The following is an 18,051-nucleotide window of genomic DNA, read 5'->3' as shown; positions in this document are numbered from 1 at the left end:
TCCACAACTATTGGTACAAGAAACTCACCTGCACACACAAGCACCTAGCAGAGCAGTTCACTCGAATTATTATTATTATTAATTATTATTATTATTATTATTATTATTATTATTATTATTATTAGCCATATGGTGCAAGGAAGCCTGAGGCTTATGCTGCACCAGCCAAAAAAAAAATATTTCCTTATTACCCTGAAAGAGAGAAGTAGAAAGGAATCACCAAGAAAGAGAAGAATGATGATATCCAGCTCAGGACCCTGGGTGTTCCAAGGCCATACTCACCAGATGTGAGTCCCTGGGGGTGGGTATGATAAGGCACCCGGAGACAATCCCGAAGTTTCTCACTGAAGGAGTCACATATCTGAAGCCTAAAGATGAAAATACAAGAAACCCGACGAAATACAGGCCAATTGCATACATCCCAATGATGTCATCATCATCATCATCAGCCATTTTCAATCCACTGCAGGATGAAGGCCTCTCCAGCAACTTTCCAGTTCCTTCTGTTTTGAGCACTGGCCATCCATTTACTACTCAAAACTCATGAATTTCATGATGTACAAGGTCCTAACCAGCTGCATAACTAAAAAGATATCAGACCACTTAGAGAGTCAGAACATAATGGCCGAACAGCAGAAAAGATGCAAGCGGTGGAGTAAAGGAGGCAAGAAGCAATTAACCATAGATGCCGCAGTTATGGAGCAAGCCTTCAAGAAGCACCGCAACTTATACACGGTCTACATGGATTACCGCAAAGCCTTCGACTCCGTACCTCACAGCTGGCTAATAGAGACCTTGAAGATCTACAAGGTCAATCCGATAGTGACAAACTTCCTAGGAGCAACAATGGCGAAATGGAGTACCACCATTAAGGTCGAAAACATCGCAACCAGGCCAATCCCCATTACAAGAGGAATCTTTCAGGGAGTTGCTCTGAGCCCATTATCTTTCTGTCTAGCACTCACCGCTATCCACCATGCTCAACGGCAGCAAGTATGGATATAACCTCAAAGAAGGAAGAAAGAATCTTTACACCTTCATCCACCTGTTGTACATGGATGACATCAAGCTCAACGCGGCAACCAAGAAGAAAGTCCAGCAACTACTCCGGATCACCGAAGAATTCAGCAAGGACATCAGGATGGAATTTGGTCTAGACAAATGCAAGACCCACACAATGCACCAGGGAAAATTAGTTGGCCTAATTTACCAGCTGCTTACTGGGAAAGAGATCGAAGCTATGATAGAAGGAGAGACCTACAAATATCTAGGGATGCTGCAGGCTGAGCAGTTAAAGCACAAGGAAATCAAAAAGTGCCGACCGAAAAATATCATCAGAGACTCAGAAGCCTGCTGAAAGCAAAATTGAACGGAGGGAACACAATTAAAGCCATAAACACCTACGCAGTTCCAGTACTAACATACACATTCGGGGTCATAGTTTGGACTAACACCAAGCTAGAAGATATCATGCGAAAGACAAGGACAATGATGACCAAGAGTCGATGGTGACCAACAACACCACCCGAAGTCAGCAGTGGAGAGAATAACAATACCTCGGAAAGAGGGAGGAAGGGACTTGATGGACTTGATAGAGCAACAGAAAACAGCGATAGTTAATCTGAAGGATTACTTCGAGAACAACACAGCAGCACTCCACCAGGCCATAAGGAAGATAGATAAGTGGTATACCCCACTCAACCTAAGCGAGGAGCCCCTCCCGCCCAGTCGGTACAAGAAACGAAGTAAGAAAGATGGGCAAAGAAGACACTCCATGGAAGACACTACTATGACCTCCACCAAGATCACATCGATAACACTGCTTCCAATTCATGGCTCACAAGCGGGACGCTCTTCCCCGAGATTGAGGGATTCATGCTGGCCACCCAAGACCAGGTAATCACCACCAGAAACTATAGAAAATACATCGCAAAGAAGCCCGGAATGTCAGATGACACATATCGACGATGCCACCTGGCCTCAGAAACGATCCAACACATCACCGCGGGGTGTAAGGTGATCACCCAGACTGAGTACACTCATAGACACGACCAGGTAGCCAGGATAATACATCAGAAGTTAGTGAGGAAACACCAGTTGACCAAAGAAAGCGTACCATACTACAAGTATGAACCCCAGGCAGCACTAGAGACCCGAACCCACAAGCTGTACTGGGACCGCGCCATAATAATGGATAAGACCATCCCTCACAACAGACCGGACATAACCCTTGTGGGCAAGATGGTAAAGGCTACCTACCTGATTGACATAGCGGTCCCCACCACTAGCAGTGTCCAGAAAACCCATGAGGAAAAAATTAGGAAGTACAAACCTGAGACATGAGGTCAAGGAGATGTGGCATATGCAAATAGTATCGACCATCCCGATCATCGTGTCAACCACCGATATGGTACCAAAGACTCTATATAGCCGCCTAGCAGCAATAGGTCTCCCAGAGAACATCTACATGGAACTCCAGAAAGTCGCAAACCTGAACACCTGTAGGATAGTCAGAGATTTACTCGACCAACAGTAATACCAGACATTACAACCACCCTGTGTACTTGGTAGCAGTACCCGTCACGGAGTGGAATCTCCCAATGAGAGAGAAATTATATAAGAGCAACAACACCAACAGCAATAATAATATTAACAAAAGGAAAACGAATAAGGTGCCCAGCTTTGTACTGCAGCAGAAGATCCCAACTTAAACAAATCGGTAACACACAGACTTTGGCATTCCTCAATCTAGGATAATATAAAAGGAAGTCCTTATGTTTGTGTAATGTGTGTTTTTGTGTTGTTTTGCTGATACGGATCAGTCTGCTGCAGGAAGCACCGATCATCGAAATCAACTATTGGCATGGATAGGCTGCTTTCCAGTACCTATCCATGCCACGAGGAGGTGGGCCATACTTATGCACATGAAAGTCTATTGGGAAACAGAGCAGATCTACACATACTAACTACCCATTGAAAAACCTCATCTCAATTTTGCAAGATCATTTTTTTTTTTTTTTCTGAGTGGGATTCTGCTCGATCAAAATCCCACTCAAAATTAGGAAAGAAGATCGTACAACACAAGGAAAATGAATAAGGTGCCCAGCTTTCTGCTGCAGCAGAAGATCTAGGACAGTATAAAGGGAAGAAGGAAGAGAGAGAGAGAGAGAGAGAGAGAGAGAGAGAGAGAGAGAGAGAGAGAGAGAGAGAGAGAGAGAGACTAAATATAAAAAAAGACAAAATATCACTTAACTTGAACTATGAAAATACCACACCGATCTGAACTCGGGACCAGCAGTTCTTGTTGCTTTAGGAGCATCAGCTGCTAAGGCCATATTGCAATATTGCTCTGTCTATATTGTCTGTAAATTGCGTGCGTTCTGTGGTCGAAAACCCCGAGTTTTTGGGAGCAAAACGATACTACCATCGACTGACTAACACATCCATATTGTGAAAAATGCCCATAAAAATTCCTGACGTCATCGACAGATCTCGAACTCAGGTCTTTTCTACCCGGTATAGGGAGGACGCCGATTCTACCAACTGTACTACCCCCGCGCTCGTCGTGGATACCAGCAGTAGTAGAAGATAATCGTGAAAGCACGAAGATCTGCCTGATCACGTTCCACTGGTTAAAAAACAGATGAAGAAGAAGAAGTCTAAATTCTTAAGATGGAAAAGAGTTTCATATCATCAGCAGGATTCAGGTTTTGATGTAAACGCAAAAATATAAAATTAGAAAATCAATAATACACAAAGAAGAAACCGTGATTTGGAGATTTTTCTGCGTCTATTAAGAGCGCCATAAGAATAATCCTGTAAGGCTATGAAAGCTTTTTTTTTTTTTTTTTTCAGAAATACAAATGTGCTCAGCTTCGAAAGAAAGAGAAAAGATAGAGGGATACTTTGTAAAAAACCTGTAGGAAACCAGCAAAAAGTGGGATAAAATACAAAATATGCTTCTAGTCCGTTGGAAAATTATATGTGCATAGATCAGTCTCAATTAGATGAAAGTAATGTAGTTTTACATTTAAAGAACTGCACCAGTAGCACAGTGGCATCGTTACTGTTCTTCTCACACCGGGCGGAGAGACGCGGGTTCGAATCCCATCAATGATGCTAGGACCTTTAATGGGTTTTTTAATTCATTGACTGAGTTAATCGGTTTCAGGAGTAGATAGTAAGTCCCTTCCCATAACTTGAATTTATGGGCCCCTAGAGAATCATTTATAACCGTAAAAATTTCTCCCTCATTCATTTTACTTTTGCCTCTCAGAGCCTTAGACATTTTAATGAAGTCTTCTCTGAGGTGCCCAGTTTCCAAGCTGTGCAACCCACGATTCGTAGTCTTTCATCATGTGGGCGCCCTTTTGCCGATCTCACCGGGCGAATTTCCTGTCTCTGGACCCTTTCAAGAAGCTCGGCGATGGTCTGCATACTTGAACACAGTATTCCATGTCTGGTCTAACAATAGCCTTAAGGCCGCTACACACGTTCAGTAAAACCTGTCAGTTATGACTGCACAGGCACGCCTATACCGGAGCGTGTGGATGATAAAACTGCACAGTTATTTTGACCTGCACAGGCGACCGGAGGAAATATGAAAAATAATTCTATTTGCATGAACTGGAATGGCCTGTGCAGGCAAACCGGAGCGTGTTTAGCGACGTGGTAGGCGCACTGCCAGATTGGGGGATTTCCCTATTTGACTATCATTAATAATTTCATAAATTCTATGAAAAAACACGTCGTTGCAAATAATAAGCCAACTATTTCCAAAACGTCATCAGTCGATGCCATGGTCAGCTGCTGAATGAATGGTGACAGGTTTACCGGAGCTTGTGAATGCACGATGGGCACTATGGGGCAGACCTGTACAGGCGTGCCTGCGCAGGTACTGGGACGTTTACTGGAGCGTGTGTATGTGCTATCACCGTCCGATGGACCTGTACAGGCGTGCCTGCGAAGGCATAACTGACAGGTTTACCTGAACTTGTGTAGTGGCCTTTATATCATGGAGTTGTGTAGTCTTTATCTCTACTAGTAATTGTTCGATAAATCATCGATGGACACCATGGACCTTCCTTGCAACCTGTCTACAATGCTCGGAGAACCTCATATTTGACGTATCGTAACACCCAAATCCCTTCCTCCATTATTGGCTTTAGTTCAATTCCAACAAATGTATAACTTAGTTTGGGCTTTTAAAGTAACCACTCAGGTGGGACTCAGTCAAATGCTTTGCTGAAATCGTTGAAATCATTGCCTCCATGATTTTTCCTACTACTGAAGTTAGACTGACCGGTCAGTAATTTCCCACTACACTCTTACTACCGTCTTTATGTATTGGAAATACATTGGCACTTTTCCAATCCAACAGACTCTCTCTCTCTCTCTCTCTCTCTCTCTCTCTCTCTCTCTCTCTCTCTCTCTCTCTCTCTCTCTCTCCTAAGTCCTATGATTCAATGGTTCAATGTACTCAATTGTTGCCTCCCTTAAAATTATAGGATATACGCCATCAACTTAGGAGTCTTACTAGCCTGCAGGCGCGAAAGTGTTTTCATTTTATAATCATGTAAAAGTTCAATATCAATATCATTAATTTTCATATTTTTCAAATTCATTCCCATAATTTCTCATTGACATAATGGGTTCTCTTCTGTAAATATCGATTTAAGGTAACTGTTCGTCAGCAACATCAGCTGGGTTATCTAATACTATCCAATGTCGATTACATAAGGGTCCGATCTGGTTTGTACTTCACTTCTTTGTATCTATATATACACCGATGAGCCAAAAGATTATGACCACCTAGCTAATATCATGGTGGTCCTCCAGGTGCAGCCAAAACAGCTCATACCCGGCGAGGCATGGACACTACAAGATTTCTAAATGCGTCTTGTGGTATCTGGTACCGACAGGTAACCAGCAGATCCTTTAACTCCTGTAAGGTCCGTGGTTGAGACGCCCAAGATCGGAGTTAGCATAAGCATTAGCATTATTAGAGGCATATGATGCAAGAAAGCAAGCTTATGCAGCATCAGCCAAAAAAAAAAAAAAAAAAACACTTCTACTTCACCTCTCTGTTCGTTCGAAATACCTGTCCAGCTGAGCCTCAAATTTAATTAGGCTACCAACTTCCACAACAAGGGATGGAAGTCTGTTCCACCAACCAACTACCCACTGGATAAAGGCAGATTTCCGCACATCTGCTGTTCCAACACAAACCACAGATGCTCGATCGGATTGATGTCTTGGAAATTCAGAGGCATGGGCAATACCTGGAATTCTTCCTCTCGTTCCGCGAACCAGTCTCGAACAATCCGGGCGGTGTGGCATGGCGCATTATCCTGCTGAAAGACGGCACCGCCAGAGGGGAAGGTCGTTGCCATGAAAGGGTGTACCTGGTCAGCAATGATGTTAGATAGGTGGTAGAGGTCAGAGTGCCCGGCACATGGATGACTGGATCCAGTGTATCCCAGCAGAACATCACCAAAAGCATGACACTGGCTTGTTTTCATCCCACAGTGCATCCAGGCGCCATTACTTACTCAGGTAAACGATGTACACGTACCCGGCCGTCCACATGGTGCAAAAGGAAATGTAATTCATCGGACCATACGACTTTCTTATAATAACTCAGGGACCAGTTTCGATGCTGGCATGCCCATTGTAGGCGTTGTCGCCTGTGAACGGTGGTTAGCATGGATACTCGAAGCGGCCTGCAGTTACGCAGCCCCATTTTCAGCAGGGTTCGATGTACTGTGTGTTGTGACACATTACTCCAATCACCAGCATTCCAATTACTGGCGAATTGCTCCACAGTCGCCCTTCTTTTGCCACGTACCATCTGGGAGAGCCTTCGGTCACCTCAAGCATCGATGAGCGTGGTTGTCCAATACCTCGTCGGCGTTTCATGGGTTCCCCTTCTCGGATCAGTTTCGATAGGCACTAACTACGGCTGACTGTGAGCATCCCACCTGCCGTGTCGTTTCGAATATGCTCTGACCCAGTCGTCTGGACATTACAATTTGTCCTTTGTAAAACTCGCTTAAGTCCGCTGCCTTTCCCATCTGAAGAACAAGAGTAACACTGATTAACGGAGCTCAGTATCAGGTGTATTTATACAGTGTTCCGACCTGCGCATGCGCCGTAGTTCACCTGCGGTTGCTTCGATTTGCATAACGACTCGCTGATCACAATGTTTTGACTCATCGGTGTACAGTTGAGGACAAAAAACTCCATCCACCTTTAAAAAAGTAATGTTCGTAGTGAAACGTATAAGATGATGTGATCACAAATGAACTGAATGCCAAAAATAATTTTGATATCATATACTTGGATTCCGTAGCCGACTGGTCAGGAGCGGGAGTGCAGTAGCACACGCTGTTTGAGTAGACCGGGATTCAAGCTCCTGACTGCTGAATACGGTCGATCTGCCAACCCGCACTGGACCAGAGTGGCAGATTATGGTCCATTTCCCTCAGCATGAATTGTTGAGGAGTCTTCCATCCTGCAATGGGTTGATAATGGCTGCACTTTACCTTTACCTTTACCTTACTTGGATTTCAGGAAAACTTTTGATACTGTTGCACACAAAGACTGCTGTACTAATTGAAGCAGTCTGGCATTATGGACACTGCTCTTCGTGGACAAATGTTATTAGTTGAGTTCCCCCGGGTTTGGTATTGGACCCATTGTTGTTTTGTTTATTTTTCAATGATATTGATGAAGGTATATCAGGTTTAATGTCCAAGGTTATAGATGAGTAGATGATACAAAGGTTGGCACGGTTGTTAACGACAGTAAGGACAGTATCCTTCCTCTTGTTCAGATTAAGTACCTGAGGTGGCACAGATTCAAATTGAGGAAAGACAGTTTTAGAATAGATGTGCGGAAATTTGCCTTTAGCCAGCGGGTAGTTGATTGGTGGAACAGACTTCCATCTTTTGTTGTGGAAGTTGATAGCCTAAATAAATTGAAGGTTCAGAGCTGGACAGGCATTTGGAACGAATGGAGGGGCGAAATGGGAGGGGTTTTTTTTTTTTTTTTGGCTGTGCCGCACAAGCTTGCTTTCTTGCATCATATGTTTCTACTAATGCTAATGCTAGTGCTAATGATACTGTTTGATTACAGCCACTTTGTTTGACGAAAAGCAAAGTTATTGCGTCAGATAACACTTCCTTAGCATCAGACAGTAATTGTAAGGTATTGCATCAGCCGTTTCTATAAATACGGCGCATTAGTATCCTGTTTTGCAGAGTGTAAGCATGGCCCATATGTTCAGTTGACACCAAGAAAAAAACGTGTTGCTGTTGCTATGTCCCAGGAAGGGCTTCCTACGCGTGCTATCGCTGATAAAATGGGCTGCCACCAGTCATCAGTATCCCGGATGCTGAACTTAAAGCGTGAAACTGGTTAGCGTGTACATAGTGTTTGGGGATGAGGCCACTGGTGGTTTCTCACAACTGCACCTTTAGTACTCTTGTGAGATAACAATATTCTGTAAATGCCAGAAGTATGTGGAGTGTAGGTTTCTGTAGATTTATGTCGGGGTCTGTTGTTCTTCTGGCTTCTTGGCCACGGGACTCCTGCTGGGAGCTCACGTTGCCCGTTCACGCCACTAGGAGGAGAGCAAGGCTGTACAGTACAAATTGCTTCTCTGGTAAGTTAAAAAAAAAAAAAGAGAAAGAACGGGAAAACAAAAAAAAAATTAAAGGGGGAGGGGAAAAAAAGAGTGTTTGTTGCCATGAGGCCAAGGCAATCTTAGGAGTGGGACAAAGTCCTATATAATTTCGTGAAAGTTGTGTTGTGTGTCCACTCAGTTGTACACAAGTGTCTAATTTAGGTACTTTTTTTTTACAATTGATTGTCGTTGATATTATTTCCTCTGTTCTCCACTTGCTGGGTTTTCCGTCGTGTGAAGTTTTCTTGCGCGAAGCATGTATGTGAAGGAGTGGTAATCCTGTTCAGAGTCTAACAGATGACTCTCTCGGTTTCTTAGTAGGTATGTTATCCTAGTAATGAGGATGCATTGTAGGTCCTCGTACAGTATTATGGACAATCATACATTAGGTGTTGCTAGCTCTCCAACTCCCCCCCCCCACAAAAACTGGAACAGTTCGGGATCCTGCAATGTCCAGCTAGGAGAGTTTGGCTTTAATAGATCCGTGTGCGGTCAAGAGAAAAGTTAGGCACAGGCCGGAAAAGAATTGGGGTACACTCTGCCAATGTCAGGGTTAAACCAGTGATGTGAAGAGATCAGGCCATAAGAGAGTGATTGCGCCTTCCCAATATCGATATTTCAAACGGCTATGCTTTCGTAATCGTCATGCTAGTGCTCATCATCTGAAACTGGACTTTGAGATGGCCGCTGGTGTTGAAACAAGTGCACGAACTATTCAAAGACAGCTTTCGGAATGTGGTCTGCATGCCTATCGGCCCAAGAAGAAGCCTTTGTGGACCCAACAAATGAGGAAGAAGCGACTTGCTTGGGCTAAAACACATGTTTCACGGACAAAAGAGCAATTGGACACGGTCATCTTTTCTGACGAAACGAAATTCAACCTGCATGGCTCGGATGGGAAGCAATATGTCAGAAGACGAAAATCTGACTGCATAACACCGACTGTACAGTTCCTCACCAGTCAGATGGTCTGGGGATGTATAACAAGCAAATGGGTGGGGCAAATTAAGTTTATTAACAGAATGGTGAATGCAGAAACCTACACTGCTATTTTGGAGGAGTGCTTGAAACCCATTATTAGGGATCACCACAGAGACGTCCAAAATTGCATTTTTCAACAGGACTCTGCACCTTGCCACACAGCAAAATTATTAAGTTTTACGCTATTTAAATTTAATGATCAGTTTTTCTTCTTCTCTCACAAGGCTTAAAATATGCTTATACCAATGTTTTTCCTCGTTTTTCTCCATAAAGTTCTAATGGCTTGGTTACAAAAATTTTTTTTTACTATCCATGATAGTAAAATTTACGAGTAATAAAGAAAACTGGTTATATCAAAGTTTGTATTCCTCTTACGGAAAATGCGTTCTCTAAATATTAAACGTCGCTGTAGGACCACATGGAACATTCATTCATCTGCCCAAGCGTCTTTATATTTATGAATTGCGTGGGTTCTCTGGTTAATTTGCCTGTTTCCTGGCACGTTATAAAATACCAGGATTATCGTTGGAACATATGCAGTGATCTTAAGGTTATTGGTTTGTTTGTTAGTTTGTAGCGGGTTTCACAAAATATTGTTGTGTTTTATGTTTGTAGGACAGCCGTGTGACAAGAAGGTATGTTGTGCTTCATTGGGACAAGCGGGACGAGTTCACACCAGAAAAATATATTATTTTAGTGTAATCGAACAAATTTCTTCTTCCACCCGTGCACATCAAACTTAGATTGATGAAAAATTTCGTGAAAGGACTAGATAAAGAAGTTAATGGATTTGCATACTTGATAAATGTGTTTTCTAATTTAACATATGCCAAACTTACAGAAGGAATTTTCGTAGGACCTCAAAACTGAAAGACGATGTGTTTGAAACCCATTTAAAGGAGGTTGAATTGGCAGCTTGGCGATCATTTAAGGTGGAAGTACAGGTTTTTTGGGTAATAGGAAAGAAGAAAACTATGAAATGTTGGTGTCTAATTTACTCGAGTGCTACAAAAAATATGGGCTGTCGAATGTCGTTGAAAATACATTTTCTCCATTCCCATCTCGAATTTCCCCCCGAAAATCTGGGAGATGTGAGTGAGGGATTTTATCAAGATATTTCCACGATGGAAAAGCAGTACCAAGGTCGCTGGGATCCTGTAATGATGGGGAATTACTGCTGGTTCCGTGTGAGGGACAGTAAGCAGGAGTACAAGAAAAAATCCCTTAGTAGCAAATATTTTTAAGGACAATTACAATTATGCTGATTATACTGTATATTATCGAAATATAACTATCTCGCTATGATATTACAAACTTGAATTATACGTATACAGTAGACTCTCGATTTTTCGGGATAGATGGGAAAAAAAAAAAAAAAAAAAATCCCGGTTAATACAAAAATACAGTAAGTCCCCAACACACGTTCCAGGACTTCTTAAGTAAGTGTAGAGTTACGTAATACGTCAATGACTAATAAAATATTGCGGCTATCATGATATGCCAAAATTACAAAAACCACATAATATCCTCAGAAGAATGAAGAAAATTAGTTATATATATATATATATTAGTTGTATAAGTAGAAAAATAATGGTATCTTTTTAAAGAATTCAATTAAAAACTTTATCTGGGAACAGCCGTGAAGTAGCTGGAGTGACACATAAAAAAACATAGAATGAAGTAAAAACGCATATTATTGTACTGTAATAACTGATATCTATTTCGTAGCCTTAGTTATTATACACTGGCGTTCAAAGAAAGTGCATCACCTAGGAATTTCACATTTCTAACTCTTTTTCGCGATGTATGTTACATTAATGACCAGCACCACAAATAGAAATATAAACAAAATATATTTATTAATAGTTAAGGCAAAACTAAGTAATATTTGACAGCTAACACTTGACAGTAATATTTGACAAGGTATCGTGTATTTGGATCTTAGAAAGGCCTTTGATACTGTTGCACATGGAAGACAGTGTGGCATTGCAAGAAAATGACTGCTATGGATAAAGGGATGGTTGAGTGGGAAAAAACAGAGAGTGGTAATCAATGGACACTGCTCTTCGTGGATTAATGTTATTAGTAGAGTCCCTCAGGGATCAGTGTTGGGTCCATTGTTGTTTTCTGAATTTATAAACGATATTGATGATGGTATATCAGGCTTAATGTCCAAGTTTGCAGACGATACCAAGGTGGGCAGGGTTGTTAATAACACTAATGACAGTACACTGCTGCAACAAGATATAGAAAAGTTGAGCAGATGGGCTGAGAGGTGGCAAATGAAGTTTAACATTGACAAATGTAAAGTGCGGCATATGGGAAGCAGTAATCCCAGAGTAATGTATCAACTCTGTTGTACCACACTGACAGTGGTAGAGAATGAAAAGAACCTGGGGGTAATTGTGTAGGCTGATATGAAGTTTTCTGAGCAGTTCAGGCAGGCTGCCAGAGCAGGTCATGGAGTGTTGTCAATGATATACAGGAATTTTTCCAGCAGGGATAAGGAGGTGATCATCCCCTTGTACAAGGCAATGGTCGGGCCACACCTTGAATACTCTATACAGGTCGGGAGGCCTCATTTTAAGAAGGGTGTAAAGCTTTTGGAACGAATATACAGAGGAGGGCAATAAGATTAATGAACGGAACGAAGGGTTACGAAGAAAGGCTTACATTTTGCAGATTAGTGTCTGGAGAGTAGGCACCTGCGAGTTGATCTGATTGAGGTGTGTAAAACCTTGAATGGTTTGAGCATGCTCAATTCTGATGGGATTTTTCGTCTTGCTCAGAATAATCACCTGAGAGGACATAAATTCAAATTTAGGAAAGACAGTTGTAGGATAGATGTGCGGAAGTTTGCCTTTAGCCAGCGGGTAGTTGATTGGTGGAACAGACTTGCATCTTTTGTTGTGGACGGTGATAGCCTAAATAAATTTCAGGCTGCGCTGGACAAGTATTTGGAATGAACGGAGGAATGAAATAGGAGCGGTTTTTAATTTTTTTTGGCTGATGCTGCATAAGCTTGCTTTCTTGCATCGTATGCCTATACTAACGCTAATGCTAAAGGCTAATATTAATTGAGGTGCTCTCAAAATGAGCATTTGCAACCTTTATACAACAGTTTTTGAAAACACCATAATTATAGCTGAAATGTTATCAGAAGCCCTAAATTTGCTCCAGTTTATCATTTTACAAGGAAAACCAAATGAGAAGTTCACCAGTTGCAAATTAATATTTAACTGAACCGCCTCTGGCCATGATGACAGCAGCAGCAGCAGCACACCGTCGAGGCATTGACATGATCAAAATATGAAGATAATCAACTGATAGTTCGTAGTTTCAAACACGGACTATCAGTTGATTATCTGATAGTTCGTGTTTGGAACCACGAATTATGGCTCCCTGAAATTCAAGAAGGGTCTTTGATTTCTTTCTGGTAACTGCAGATTCCACACGATGTCAACTATAGGATTCAGGTCCGGCGGTTTCCTGACCAGCCAATAGTGGCAATGGACCGTTCTTCGAACCATTTTTTCACCTATAACAAATGTAGACACATTACTGTTGAACCTCTAATGCATAAATGAAGCTAAAGTAACTACAGAAGTGCCTACTTATATTTTTCGCCCGATGACAAATAGATTCGTCCTGAAAGATGCAGTTACTTTGCAGGTTGAAATGGTCTCCATTGGTTGGCAGCAATTTGCCTTCGAATATAGTTAGGTATCCATTGGCATTTAAGGAACCTTTTATAAACTGCAGGTGACCTACTTAATGATACGAAATGCACCCTAATATCATTTGGCTCGTAGAGAATTTCACTGTAGACACCATACAGTTTGGATGGTATTCTTCACCATTTTTAAGGCAAATTGTTTGTCTGCCATCAGAGCAATGCAGATTGAATTCCTTCTCATCCGAGAATATAACTGACTTCCACGTTCGGGGGTCCATTTGACATGCTCCTTACACCAAATTAATCGGGCCCTTTTCATTTTTTATGTGAGAAGGGGCTTCTTCTTAGGACGACAGCTACAAGTCCATTTTTGAAGATGCATCTTCTGACTCACTGCATTTGCTACCACTCCTGTATGTTCTTCCCATTCTCTTTTCAGCTCAGATAAAAAAGCTTTATGGTTTTCAAGGCATAAGCGCTTCAAACCATGGTCCTGTTTTGGCGTAGTGACTCGTTTTCGCCCGGTTCCTTTTTTCCTATCTGCACTATTCTTCTTGAGTTGGGAAAGAAATCTACTCACTGTCGACTAATTACAAGACACTGGACCAGTCGATCCGGAGAAGGGCCCCCGGCCAGGCGCTGTGCCGTGGTGGTCGCAGGAACTTGACCTACTTAGGAGAGATATGAACAGGAAAAGACGTGCCTTCCAAAGAGCCAGACGGTCCTGGCCTCCTCCTGAGGTTGAACCCCTCAGACAACAATACAGGGAAGCCAGGAATAACTACACTGCGATGATCAGGCAGCGGAAGAAACTGTCCTGGGAGCATCTGGTTTCCACAGTCGGCAATACAGACCCATGGAGCATCATATATAGAATAACCACAAACAAGTTACCATGACAAACCCCACAAGGCACCCCACAAGGCACCATGACAAAAAACTGGCACGACACCGTCAACAACATTCTCAATGCCACCTTCAAACCCATCGAAGAGGACAACACACCTCAACAGCATCAGCTGTGCCACGCCAACAAAACCTACCAATCGGCCCGAGTGGAACAACCATTCACTCTGCAAGATTTACAAACTGCCATACAAAAAATAAAAAACAAAAGAACCCCAGGACTGGACATGCTTGAACCAGAACTGGTAAAAAAGGTGGCCGAGTATGTCCCGAACTTGCTGTTAGACTTATATAACCACTGTCTTCGTCAGGGCTGGTTCCCCTCGGACTGGAAGGTAGCCAGCATAAAATTAATCATAAAAAACCCATCAAAGCAGCAACATATACCGGAGCCCTACCGACCTATATCCCTCCTGTCTGTACTCAGCAAAGTCCTGGAACAACTTCTTAGACAGAGGCTTGAAGTACATTACACCGCAGCAAATTTAACAACAGACAAACAATTCGGATTCAAAACGGGGAAATCCACTCTGGATGCACTAGAATATATCATGAATGCCGCGTCAAACTGCCAACGAAAGTACCTTCTTCTCATCTCTGTGGACTTTGCAGGGGCGTTCGACGCCCTCTGGTGGCAGAGCATCCTCGCAAGACTAAGAGCTGCCAACCTGCCATCAAACCTATATGGATGCATTCAGAGCTACCTGAACAATAGGAAGGTCCTAGTGCAGGCTCCCTACTGCAAAGTTGAACGTCAGGTACACAGGGGCTGCCCTCAGGGCTCTGTACTGGGTCCCCTCCTTTGGAACTACGTGCTGGATGAGTTCCTCTCCCTGGAACTGGGGGGTGTGCAAGCGCTCGCATACGCAGATGACCTCTCCCTAATCCTCTCTGCTGATTCAAGAGCACAACTGGAAACGCTTGCCAACTCAGCACTTTCTATACTAAGAGAGTGGACCGAAACTCATCACCTTAATATCTCTGCCATCAAAACCCAATCTATCCTACTAAAGGGATATCTAACTCCTACCAGACCACCGCAGATAAAAATCTACAACAGAATGATCAAGTTGGCCACAGAACTCAAGTACCTAGGAGTGATCCTGGACCGAAATTTATCATTTACACCCCACTTAAAATACATCCAGAAGAAAATGAAAAACTATGCTGCCATGCTTGCCAGGATTACCCGCCGCGACTGGGGGCTGAAAAGAAGAACCCTTGCAATACTTTACAAAGCAGCCATCATCCCTGCGATTGCATATGCTTCTGGTGTCTGGCACCATAAGGCCTCTACGTCGGTAAATCGTCGGCTACTCAACATCATTCACCGACCGATTTTATTAACACTCACCAGAGCGTGCCGCACTGTATCTACTCATGCGCTGCAAGTACTCACTGGGACCCTCCCTCTTGATCTTGAAGTGATTCGCCTAGGCATGTTACAGCAGCTTAGACGCGGAAATCCAACTACCTTCCAGGATCACACCACAGACCCAACTGCAAATCGGACAGTGGAGAAGAAAAGACTCCAGATCTATTTGCGATCGATTTGGCAGCAGCGCTGGACGACCTCCACAAAAGGGGAAGTCACACGGAGGTTCCTCCCCGATGTACAACATATATACCCACAGTATCCGGTATGGCTTTGCCCTGGATTGTACAGTACGTATCTCCTAACAGGACATGGAGCGATCCGCCACAAATTACACCTTCTCGGACTCGAAAACAACCCAATGTGTGCATGTGGCTCTGTGGAGACCTGGGGACACCAGATGTATGACTGCGAATTTTATGAAAATCTTCGTGTTGAATTAATCATCCAAGTGCGCCTTAATCCCAAAAACCAGGAACACTACTTACTGGAAGATGAAGCCTCATATATAGCGTTCACCAAGTTTGCCCAGAACCTGTATGCTAGACGCTTGACCATTCCTCTGCCTGCAAACTTCGAATAGATGTGTCAAACAAAGCTTCTCAGTGACCCCCAACCAGATGTCAGGTTTGACTGCTTGATCCTTCATGCAAGACAAAACTGGAACTCTTATGAGAAGTGAGAAAACTCCACTTCCCAGAACATTGACTACCGGACGGGACAACAGTCCCATGAATGACTCCCAACTGTGACATTTTGCACAACCTGTTCAGCCAAACCAACATTGGATCGCCTCTGCTGAGCCTCAAGTTTTTCTGGATGGTGCGGACCTGACCCTGCGGTCTGGTTTGCTCCCACCCATGCACACAGGCCACATTGGCAACCTGAGCCAGCTCTCTTGTCTGGTTCACTGTCTCACCTCTTCCTGGCAGGGTGGGGAGGGGACAGTAATCTGTCCCCTCCCCACCCTGCCACCCTATTTCTTCCCTCTGGTGGGGCATGGGCATGCCCACTGTAAACTGGAGTTGCCTTCCCTTTCGGCTCCATATTTCTGTCTATTTGCCCCCCAGTCTTCAGCCTTCACCCCACTCTATCTGATAGCAACGTGAACACGCCCCACACAATCTAAAATCACCAATCTAAATTAATTTTGCCCAACATTTTGGACTTCTAGCGATCCCCGCGACGCGTACGCGATTTTTTTTTTTTTTTTTTTTTTTAAGGTCCTAGCCACTGAAATCTTAGGAAATTAGGTGGCAGGACCTGCCAGAGTGAACTATATACTAGTGAGTACCTGGTCTGCCTCCACGGGGCTAAAGTGGGACAACGTCGGGCCTCAGTAGGGGTCTGGCGGCTAAATGACCAGATGAACAACGGTACAAGGCATCAAATATATACAAAGTCCATACACTTTTAAATCTCTGGCTTTTCCAGTCAACTGGTTCACCCACAATGTAAACTACGCGGAGATGGGGGAAACCCCTGGTGCCGCTTGACCCTAAACACACTTTACACTAATTACAAGACACTCTATAAGCAATATGACGGGAAGAACATCCTTCTTCACGTAAAGCAACAATAGCACTCTTTCTTCGTGGCGTTAACTGCATATAACTCGCCATCGTCACACAAGCAAGGAATGACTGCAACTCTTGCATAGCGTGATTATATAGCTGAAAATAACAGCTGATGCAATATTACGTCACCTCCTACACGTGTCAATCTTATCTGATGCAATCTGTAAGAAATATTGCCATATACTGACGTTATTCGAACGACAATTACAATTTTAAGAGGTGATGCACTTTCTTTGAACGCCAGTGTAGTCAACTTCATTAGTGCCGATCCGTTTACCGCTTTTCGTGTTCTGTGTTTTTTCCTTTATTATTGTGTTCAGTGTTGACATGGACAAATCGAAATTCCGCGCGATACTTGTTAATGTTTGACCATTTTCGAACATCCTTATTTTAATTTTTTGATCCAAATCGATCGCTTACCTCTTTTTTTTTTTTTTTTTTTTGATAGATTTACTAGTACCGCAATCACTTATTCTCCTAGTCAGCACCATGATAACGGTCAAAATGAAATAATCTGTAAAGAGCTTCACAGGGTTAATACCAAAACTCACTATTATCATGCGAGCTCACATTTTACTAAAACACATTTCTGGAGGTCACTACCATAAAACAGTAAAATCAATTTGCACTTTCCGGGTTATTGGGCTTTCTGTTAGTGCAATTCCGTGTTTCATTTGCAATAATACCGATAGCTGGAATTCTGTGGGATTTTACACTATTATGGTGAAATGTGTGTTCCCTTTGCTGAAATCTTCGCCCATATCAAAACAAATATAAATAAATTTTAAGAATCTTCTCTTCATTCCTATTTTTAAGCTTGTTACTCCATATGTCGCTTGTGCAATTTGTG

Source organism: Mastigoproctus giganteus, chromosome 3 (genome assembly GCF_048544385.1).
Source record: "Mastigoproctus giganteus isolate SK-2022 chromosome 3, ASM4854438v1, whole genome shotgun sequence".
In the NCBI taxonomy this organism is placed as follows: Eukaryota; Metazoa; Arthropoda; class Arachnida; order Uropygi; family Thelyphonidae; genus Mastigoproctus; species Mastigoproctus giganteus.
The sequence above is the reverse complement of the archived record's forward strand: the minus strand, read 5'-3'. Positions refer to the sequence as shown.